At 42.0% G+C, this 10,479-nt stretch overlaps 1 protein-coding gene across 1 annotated transcript in view; it reads right to left on the bottom strand.

The window, feature by feature from the left end:
• LOC114487954 (neuroblast differentiation-associated protein AHNAK-like) overlaps positions 1 to 10,479 on the bottom strand; it is a 44,929-nt gene that overhangs the window by 9,454 nt on the left and 24,996 nt on the right.

The raw sequence follows: 10,479 nt of genomic DNA, 5'->3' as shown, positions 1-10,479 counted from the left end.
ATGCCCATCAACAGACGAATGGATAAAGAAGTGGTACATATATACAATGGAATATTACTCAGCCATAAAAAGGAACGAAATTGGGTCTTTTGTTGAGACGTGGATGGATCTAGAGACTGTCACACAGAGTGAAGTAAGTCAGAAAGAGAAAAACAAATATCGTATATTAACACATGTATGTGGAACCTAGAAAAATGGTAGATGAACCAGTTTGCAGGGCAGAAATTGAGACACAGATGTAGAGAACAAACATATGGACACCAAGCGGGGACAACGGCGGGTGGGTGGAGCGGGGTGTGATGAATTGGGAGATTGGGACTGACATGTATACACTGATGTGTATAAAACTGATGACTAATAAGAACCTGCTGTATAAAAAAATAAATAAAATTTAAAAAAAAGACTAAATGCCATTAGTATTTTGATAGGGATTGCACTGAATCTGTAGATTGCCTTGGGTAGTATGGTCATTTTAATAATATTAATTCTTCCAATCCAAGAACATGGAATATTGTTCCATCTGTTTGTGTCCTCTTCAATTTTTTTCATCAGTTTTATAGTTTTCCAACTACAGGTCTTTTACTGCCATAGATTTATTACTATTCTTTTTAATGCGATTGTAAATGAGTTTCCTTAATTTCTCTTTCTGATAGTTTGTTATTGGTGTATAGAAATTCAACAGATTTCTATGTATTAATTTTGTATCCTGCAACTTTACTGAATTTACTGATGAGCTCTAGTAGCTTTTTGGTGGCATCTTCAGGGTTTTCTATGTATCGTGTCATTTGCAAACAGTGACAGTTTTACTTCTTCCTTTACAATCTGGATTCCTTTCAATTCTTTTTTTTCTGATTGCTGTGGATACAACTTCCAATACTATGCTGAATAAAAGTGGTGAGAGTGGGTGTCCTTGTTCCTGATCTCGAGGATATGCTTTCAGCTTTCCACTGCTCAGTATGATGTTAGCTGTGGGCTTATCATATACGGCCTTTATTATGTTGAGGCATGTTCCGCCCACTTTGTGAAGTTTTTATCATAAATGGATGTTGAATTTTGTCAAAAGCTTTATCTGCACCTATTGAAATGATCTATAATTTTTATTCTTCAATTTGTTAATGTGGTATATCACACTGATTTGTGGATTGAAACATCCTTGCATCCCTGGAATAAGCTCCCAATTGATCATGGTGTGTATTTTTAATGTATTGGTGGATTCAGTCTGCTAATATTTTGTTGAGGATTTTTGTATCTATGTTCATCAGTGATATTGGCCTGTAATTTGATTTTTTGTGATATCTTCGGTTTGGTATCAGGGCGATGCTGGCTTCGTTGAATGAGTTTAGGATCACTCCTTCCTTCGCAATTTTTTGGAATAGTTTGAGAAGGATAGGTGTTAACTCTTCTCTAAACATTTGGTAGAATTCACCTGTGAAACGATCTGGTCCTGGACTTCTGTTGGAAGTTTTTTAAAATTACTGATTCATTACTGGTAATTGGTCTGTTCATATTTTCTATTTCTTCCTAATTCATCTTAGGAGATTATACGTTTCTAGGAATTTGTTCTCTGCTTCTGGGTTGTCCATTTTATTAGCATATAGTTTTCATAGAAATCTCTTTTGTTTTGTTTCTTGCGGCACGCGGGCCTCTCACGGTTGTGGCCTCTCCCGTTGCGGAGCACAGGCTCCGGACATGCAGGCTCAGCGGCCATGGCTCATGGGCTCAGCTGCTCCGTGGCATGTGGGATCTTCCCGGACTGGGGCACAAACCCGTGTTCCCTGCATCAGCAGGCGGACTCTCAACCACTGCACCACCAGGGAAGCCCTAGAAATCTCTTTTGATCCTTTGTATTTCTGTAGTATCAGTTGTAACTTCTCCTTTTTCTGATTTTATTGCCTTAGGCCCTCTCTCTTTTCTTCTTGATAAGTTTGGCTAAAAGTTTATCAATCTTGTTTATCTCTTCTTACTTTCATTGATCTTTTCTATTTTTTTTTAGTCTCTATTTCATTTATTTTTGCCCTAATCTTTATTACTTCTTTCCTCTACTAACTTTGGGTTTGTTTATTCTTCGTTTTCTAGTTCCTTTAGGTGTAAGGGTAGGTTGTTTGAGATTTTTATTTCCTGAGGCAGGCTTCTATTGCTATAAACTTCCCTCTTAGAACTGCCGTTGCTGCATCCCATAGATTTTGGATTACTGTTTTCATTTTGTCTCCAGATAATTTTTATTTCTTCTTTCATTTCTTCAGTGATACATTGGTTGTTTAGCAGCATATTGTTCAGCCTCCACTTGTTAGTTTTTTTTTGCAGTTTTCTTATTATAGTTGATTTCTACTCTCATAGCATTGTGGTTGGAAAAGATGCTTGATATGATTTCAATTTTCTTAAATTTACTAACACTTGGTTTGTGGCCTAGCGTGTAATATATCCTGGAGAATGTTCCATATGCACTTGAAAAGAATTTGTATTCTGCTTTTGGAGGAATGTTCTCTATATAAACCCATTTGGTCTAATGTGGCACTTAAGGCCAGTGTTTCCTTATTGACTTCTTGTCTGATGTGTCCATTAATATAAGTGAGATATTAAGGTTCCCTACTATTATTGTGTTAGTGTCAATTTCTTCCTTTAAGTCTGCTAATATTTGCTTTATATATTCAGGTTCTCCTATCTCTGGGTGCATGTATGTTTACAATTGTTATATCTTCTTATTGGATTGATCCCTTGATCATTATGTAATGTCCTTCTTTGTCTCTTGTTACAGTCTTTGTTTAAAAGTCTGTTTTGTATGATGTAAGTATTGCTACCCAGCCTTCTTTTGATTTCCATCTGCATGGAATACCTTTTTCCATCCCCTCACTTTCAGTCTGTGTGTGTGCCTTTAGATCTGAAGTGAGTCATATATAGGCAGCATATATATGGATCTTGTTTTTGTATCCAGTCAGGCACTCTATGTCTTTTCATTGGGGCACTTAGTCCATTTACATTTAAAGTAATTATTGATAGGTATGTACTTATTGCCATTTCGTTAGTTGTTTGGGGGTTGTTTTTGTAGTTCTTTTTGTTCCTTTCTTCTTTTGTTCTCTTCCCTTATGATGTGATGACTATCTTTGGTGTGATGTTTGAATTCTTTTCTTTTTTTTGTATATCTATTATAGATTTTTGGTTTATGGTTACCATAAGGTTTATATATAGCAATCTATAAATATATATATGTGGTAAGTTGCTGATCTCTTAAATTCAAATGTATTTTTACTCCCCTCCCCCATAGTTAGTTTTTGACATCATATTTTACAGCTTTTTGTTTTGTGTACCTCTTACTTACTTATTGTAGATATAGGTGGTTTTACTCTTTCTCTTTTAATTTTCCTACTAGTTTTGTACGTGGTTGATTTACTACTTTTACTGTATATTTAATTTTACCAATAGGCTTTTTTTTTTTTTTTAACCCCACATTTGTTTATTTATTTATTTTTGGCTGTGTTGGGTCTTCGTTTCTGTGCGTGGACTTTCTCTAGTTGTGGCAAGCGGGGGCCACTCTTCATCGCGGTGCGCGGGCCTCTCACTGTCGCGGCCTCCCTTGTTGCAGAGCACAGGCTCCAGACGCACAGGCTCGGTAGTTGTGGCTCACGGGCCGGCCTAGTTGCTCCACGGCATGTGGGATCTTCCCAGACCAGGGCTCGAACCCGTGTCCCCTGCATTAGCAGGCAGATTCTCAACCACTGCGCTTTCTGCTTTTAATATTCTCTGTCTTTAATTTTTGCTATTTTAATTACAATGTGTCTTTGTGTGGTCCTCTTCAGATTGATGCTGTTTGGGACTCTCTGGGTGTCCTGGACCTGGATGTCTGTTTTCTTTCCCAGGTCAGGGACGTTTTCAGCTATAATATTATGTCTCCCAATACGTTCTCTGTCTCTTTCTCCCTTCCCCTCTGGGACCCTTATAATGCAGATGTTAGTACACTTGATGTCCCAGGGGTCTTTAAACTGTGCTCACTTCTTTTTTTTTTTCTTTTCAGTTTCAGTGATTTCCACTACTCTTATCTTCCAACTCACTGATCCATTCCTCTGTATCATTTAATCTACTGTTGATTCCTTCTAGTGTATTTTTCATTTCAGTTATATTCATCCATTTGGTTCTTCTTTACATCTTCTAACTCTTTGTTAATCTTCTCACTATGTTCATCCATTCTTCTCTCAAGTTCCTTGATCATCTTTATGATCATTACCTTGAACTCTTTATCAGGTAGTTTGCCTATCTCCACTTCACTTAGTTCTTCTTCTGGGGTCTTAACTTGTTCCTTTGATTGGAACATGCTCCTCTGTTGCCTCATTTTGCCCAATTTGCTGTTTTAATGTACCTGGTAGGTTCGTTATGTTTCCTGACCTTAGAGAAATGGCCTTTCGTAGGAGATGTCCTATGCATCCCAGCAGTTCACTTCCCTCTGGTCACCAGAGCTATATGCTCTAGGGCTGCCCCATATTGTGTGGGCCCTTCTGCTGTGGTGGGGCTGACTAGGTGTAGGTGGCCCAGTAGGCGTGGCTGGCCCCTGGTCTGGTTAGTTGCCAGGCTCTGCCTTGTGCAGCGGCTGCCAGCCACTGGTTGGCAAGATCTTCATTTTTTATAAGCTCTATGGGGGTTCCTATGAACATCCAGGTTTGGCAACCAATGGTTAAAAGGATGTTTGTTTATTTATTCAACTACTAGGTGCTGAGTCCCAGGCATTTACACAGTGCCGTGAGTTTAGCTGTCTTGGTCCCTCCCCCCAGAATCTGCTTTCCCAGCTCTCACCAGCTCGTCTCAAAGCCAAGTCCTCTACTTATCCACTGGATCCCACTTCCTCTCACCTCCTCAAGGACATAACTTTAAGATTCTTCCCCCTGCCTGCTATATTATCAATTTTTATTTCTCTGCTGGATCATTCCCATTAGAATACAAACATAGGGGGCTTCCCTGGTGGCACAGTGGTTGAGAATCTGCCTGCCAATGCAGGGGACACGGGTTCAATCCCTGGTCTGGGAAGATGCCACGTGCCGCGGAGCAACTAAGCCCGTGCGCCACAACTACTGAGCCCGCTCTCTACAGCCTGTGAGCCACAGCTACTGAGCCGCATATCACAACTACTGAAGCCCACGCGCCTAGAGCCCATGCTCCGCAACAAGAGAAGTCACCGCAATGAGAAGCCTGCGCACCGCAATGAAGAGTAGCCTCCGCTCACCGCAACTAGAGAAAGCCCGTGCACAGCAACGAAGACCCAATGCAACCAAAAATAAATAAATAAAATAAATAAATTAAAAAAAAAAAAAAAGAATACAAACATACTTTTATTTTCTCCCATTCTTTAAAAAAACAAAACAAAAACCTCTTGTCTTCCACTGGACAAATTGGGAACAATCTGAACATTGAAAATAATCATTATCCTAACTAATTGTAATATAAAACATAAATAAAAACCTTAAGCCCGTAATGATACTCAAAAACAAGGAAGAATTAAAACAAAACAAAAAACCTCCTTGGTCGCTACTATGGCATCTACTCCATAACTATTTACTCTGGAAATACAGGAAAATAATTAAGGTTTATCCAGCCTGATTAAGATGAACTTCAGCTCATGCAGTTAATAAAGGAAAGCTCTTCTTTTTTTTTTTTTTTTTTGCCGTACGCGGGCCTCTCACTGCTGTGGCCCCTCCCGTGCTCCGGATGCGCAGGCTCAGCGGCCATGGCTCACGGGCCCAGCCGCTCCGCGGCATGTGGGATCTTCCCGGACCGGGGCACAAACCCGTGTCCCCTGCATCGGCAGGCGGACTCTCAACCACTGCGCCACCAGGGAAGCCCCAGGAAAGCTCTTCTTTACAGAAAAAACACACCCAAATTAGATAAATTGATTCAGACCAGACAAGCGTCGTAACTGGCTACTAGAAACGTTAGGTTAAAGGTTTTTTGGGAACAGGGTATCCCATAAATCACTTGCTGACTGCCAAGAAGAAAATGTACTTTTAAAAGGAGAGATTATCTGTTACCACCTTAATCAAGTGATCAAACTTGTTCTAGATAATATAGGGTCAATCTGACATTAAATGCCTCCTAATGAGATGTAATTTGTTGAGATATATATACATCTCAACAAAATAAATATATAGTTATAGTTGATCTTTTTTTTGGCCATGCCACGTGCCTTGCAGGATTTTAGTTCTCCAACAAGGGATCAAACCCAGGCCCTTGGCAGTGAAAGTGCTGAGTCCTAACCACTGGACCACCAGGAAATTCCTAAGTTGATTATATATATGTATACATATATATTCCTAGAAGAAGAAAACAGAAAGAGAAAAAGGCAGAAAAAAATCTTGAAGAAATAATGGTCAAATATTCCCTAAACTTCATGAAAGACATAAATTTACAGATTCAAGAAGCTCAGAGAACCCCAAGCAGCATAAATTCAAAGAAGGGGCTTCCCTGGTGGCGCAGTGGTTAAGAATCCGCCTGTCAAGCAGGGGACACGGGTTCGAGCCCTGGCCCGGGAAGATCCTACATGCTGCGGAGCAACTAAGCCCGTGTGCCGCAACTACTGAGCCTGAGCTCCAGAGCCCGCAAGCCACAGCTACTAAAGCCTGTGCTCATAGAGCCCATGCTCCACAACAAGAGAAGCCACGACAACGAGAAGCCTGCGCACCGCAAAAAATAATTAAGGTTTATCCAGCCTGATTAAGATGAACTTCAGCTCATGCAGTTAATAAAGGAAAGCTCTTCTTTTTTTTTTTTTTTTTTGCCGTACGCGGGCCTCTCACTGCTGTGGCCCCTCCCGTGCTCCGGATGCGCAGGCTCAGCGGCCATGGCTCACGGGCCCAGCCGCTCCGCGGCATGTGGGATCTTCCCGGACCGGGGCACAAACCCGTGTCCCCTGCATCGGCAGGCGGACTCTCAACCACTGCGCCACCAGGGAAGCCCCAGGAAAGCTCTTCTTTACAGAAAAAACACACCCAAATTAGATAAATTGATTCAGACCAGACAAGCGTCGTAACTGGCTACTAGAAACGTTAGGTTAAAGGTTTTTTGGGAACAGGGTATCCCATAAATCACTTGCTGACTGCCAAGAAGAAAATGTACTTTTAAAAGGAGAGATTATCTGTTACCACCTTAATCAAGTGATCAAACTTGTTCTAGATAATATAGGGTCAATCTGACATTAAATGCCTCCTAATGAGATGTAATTTGTTGAGATATATATACATCTCAACAAAATAAATATATAGTTATAGTTGATCTTTTTTTTGGCCATGCCACGTGCCTTGCAGGATTTTAGTTCTCCAACAAGGGATCAAACCCAGGCCCTTGGCAGTGAAAGTGCTGAGTCCTAACCACTGGACCACCAGGAAATTCCTAAGTTGATTATATATATGTATACATATATATTCCTAGAAGAAGAAAACAGAAAGAGAAAAAGGCAGAAAAAAATCTTGAAGAAATAATGGTCAAATATTCCCTAAACTTCATGAAAGACATAAATTTACAGATTCAAGAAGCTCAGAGAACCCCAAGCAGCATAAATTCAAAGAAGGGGCTTCCCTGGTGGCGCAGTGGTTAAGAATCCGCCTGTCAAGCAGGGGACACGGGTTCGAGCCCTGGCCCGGGAAGATCCTACATGCTGCGGAGCAACTAAGCCCGTGTGCCGCAACTACTGAGCCTGAGCTCCAGAGCCCGCAAGCCACAGCTACTAAAGCCTGTGCTCATAGAGCCCATGCTCCACAACAAGAGAAGCCACGACAACGAGAAGCCTGCGCACCGCAACGAAGAGTAGCCTGCACTCACCACAACTAGAGAAAGCCCACACGCAGCAACAAAGACCCAACACAGCCCAAAATAAATAAATAAATAAATAAATAAATAAATAAATTCAAAGAAAACCACATCTAAGTACATAAACCATCAACTGTGAAAATCCAAATATAAGAAAGAAAGTATTAAAAAGCAGCCAGGGACTCCCCTGGTGGCACAGTGGTTAAGAATCCGCCTGCCAATGCAGGGCACACGGGTTCGAGCCCTGGTCCAGGAAGATCCCACACGCTGCGGAGCAACTAAGCCCGTTCGCCACAACTACTGAGCCTGCACTCTAGAGTCCATGAGCCACAACTACTGAAGCCTGCGTGCCTAGAACCCATGCTCTGCAACAACAGAAGCCACCACAGTGAGAAGCTGGCACACCACAGCGAAGAGCAACCCCTGCTCACCGCAACTAGAGAAAGCCTGCACAGCAATGAAGACCCAGCGCAGCCAAAAATAAATAAATGTATTTTTAAAAAAAGAAAAGTAAAAGAGGGATTCCCAGGTGGCGCAGCGGTAAAGAATCTGCCCGCCAATGCAGGGCACACGGGTTTGAGCCCTGGTCCAGGAAGATCCTACACGCTGCGGAGCAACTAAGCCCACGCGCCACAACTACTAAAGCCCGTAAGCCTAGAGCCCGTGCTCCACAACAAGAGAAGCCACTGCAATGAGAAGCCCATGCACTGCAACAAAGAGTAGCCCCTGCTCTCAGCAACTAGAGAAAACCTGTATGCAGCAGTGAAGACCCAATGCAGCCAAAAATTAAATAAATGAATAAATGAATAAATTTATATTAAAAAAAAGAAAAGTAAAAGAATTTGACATCAGCAGAATTGCACTACAAAAAGTACTAAGGAAAATTCTCCAGGTTGAAGGGAAGTGATGGAAACTGGATATTCGGGAAGAAATGAAGAGCACTGGAAACAGTAAATATACGAGTAAGTATAAAAGACTATTTTTTCCTCTTAATTTCTGTAAGATAAAAATTATACTATATATTGTAGAGTTTATAAAGTATGTAGATGCAACAAATATGACAACTAAAGCATAAAAGATGGAGGAGAGGGTTGCAAAGTTCTCACATTTTATATGAAGCTGACTGTGAAAAGTTAATGATGCATATTGTAATCCCTAGAGCAACCACTGGAAAAAAAAAAAAAGCAATTACATATAGCTAAAATACCAACAGACAAATTTAAATGGAATTAAAAAAATTTTTTCAACTGTTCAAAAGACAGGAAAGAAGGAAGAGAGGAACAAAAAACGGAAGGGAAAAACAGAAAAAAAAATAGTAAAACGGTAGGCCTAAATCCAACCTTAGCAAAAATTATTAACTATTAATGGACTAAACACTCCAATTAAATTCTCAGCTCTCATCTTGCTTGGCCTATAAGCAAAATCTGTCACAGCTGATTATTCTTTCCCTGAATCATTTTCTTCTCCTGGCTCCTAAGATACCACATTCATTTATTTTTCTTCCTACCTCACAAGCTGTGCTCCTGTTCAGTGCCCTCCCTCAGAACTGAGAATTGAGTCCAGAAAGAGCCCTGGGACTCAGCGCTTGATCCTCCTCTTTTTTTTTTTTTTTGGCGGTACGCGGGCCTCTCACCGTTGCGGCCTCTCCCGCTGCGGAGCACAGGCTCCGGACGCGCAGGCGCAGCGGCCATGGCTCACGGGCCCAGCCGCTCCGTGGCACGTGGGATCTTCCTGGACCGGGGCGCGAACCCGCGTCCTCTGCATCGGCAGGCGGACTCTCAACCGCTGCGCCACCGGGGAAACCCCCTCCTTTCTTAGAACTCCCTTGGCCTAGTTTCAAAGTCCAATTCTGCCCACTCTTGGCCCAGACCTGTCTCTTCAACTCCTTATATCTATCGGCCTGTTCACTATCTCACCCAGATGTCTAACAAACAACTGTCCACCTCTTGTTGGACGTGTCCAACACAACTTATTTTGCCCCAAGTCTACTCTACCTTGAGTAACCAGCCCTATTTCAAGTGAAGAGCATGAATCCCTTTGATTGCTCACATCAAAAGCCTGGAGTTATCATAAACTCCTCTTTTTCTCTCACGCCCTGCATTCAGTTCATCAAGTAATTGATCCTATTGGTTCTACCTCCAAAGTGCATCCAGAGCACAACTACTGCTCATACAGCCTTGGTCCCAGCTACCACTGCCTCTTGCCTAGATTACTGAAAAGGCCTCTGCATCCATCTCCCTGCTTCTATCCTAGGTCCTTACAATCTCTTCTGACTACAGCAACCAAATGATTCTTTTAAAATAGAAGTCAGACGGAATTCCCTAGCGGTTCAGTGGTTAGGACTTGGCGCTTTCACTGCGGCGGCCTGGTTCAATCCCTGGTCAAGGAACTAAGATCCCACAAGCCACGCAGTGCGGCCCAACAAATAAATAAATAAAACAGAAGTCACATAGTATAACCGTTCATCAAACCCTGCAGTGGCTCCCCATGTCACTCAGAGTAAACGCTAAATCCTCACACTGGCTTTAAAAGGCCCCACGTGATCTGGTCTCCCATTTCCCCTCTAACCTCACCTGGTACTACTCTCCTTCTCACCTGTCCCCAGATGCAGTGGCTTCTTTGCTGTCCTTTAACTCATCAGACATATTCTTGCCTGAAGGCCTTTACACTGGTTCTTCCCTCTGCCTGGTACTC

This window comes from Physeter macrocephalus, chromosome 16 (assembly GCF_002837175.3).
Source record: "Physeter macrocephalus isolate SW-GA chromosome 16, ASM283717v5, whole genome shotgun sequence".
Classification (NCBI taxonomy): domain Eukaryota; kingdom Metazoa; phylum Chordata; class Mammalia; order Artiodactyla; family Physeteridae; genus Physeter; species Physeter macrocephalus.
This window is presented reverse-complemented; position numbering and strand designations above follow the sequence as displayed.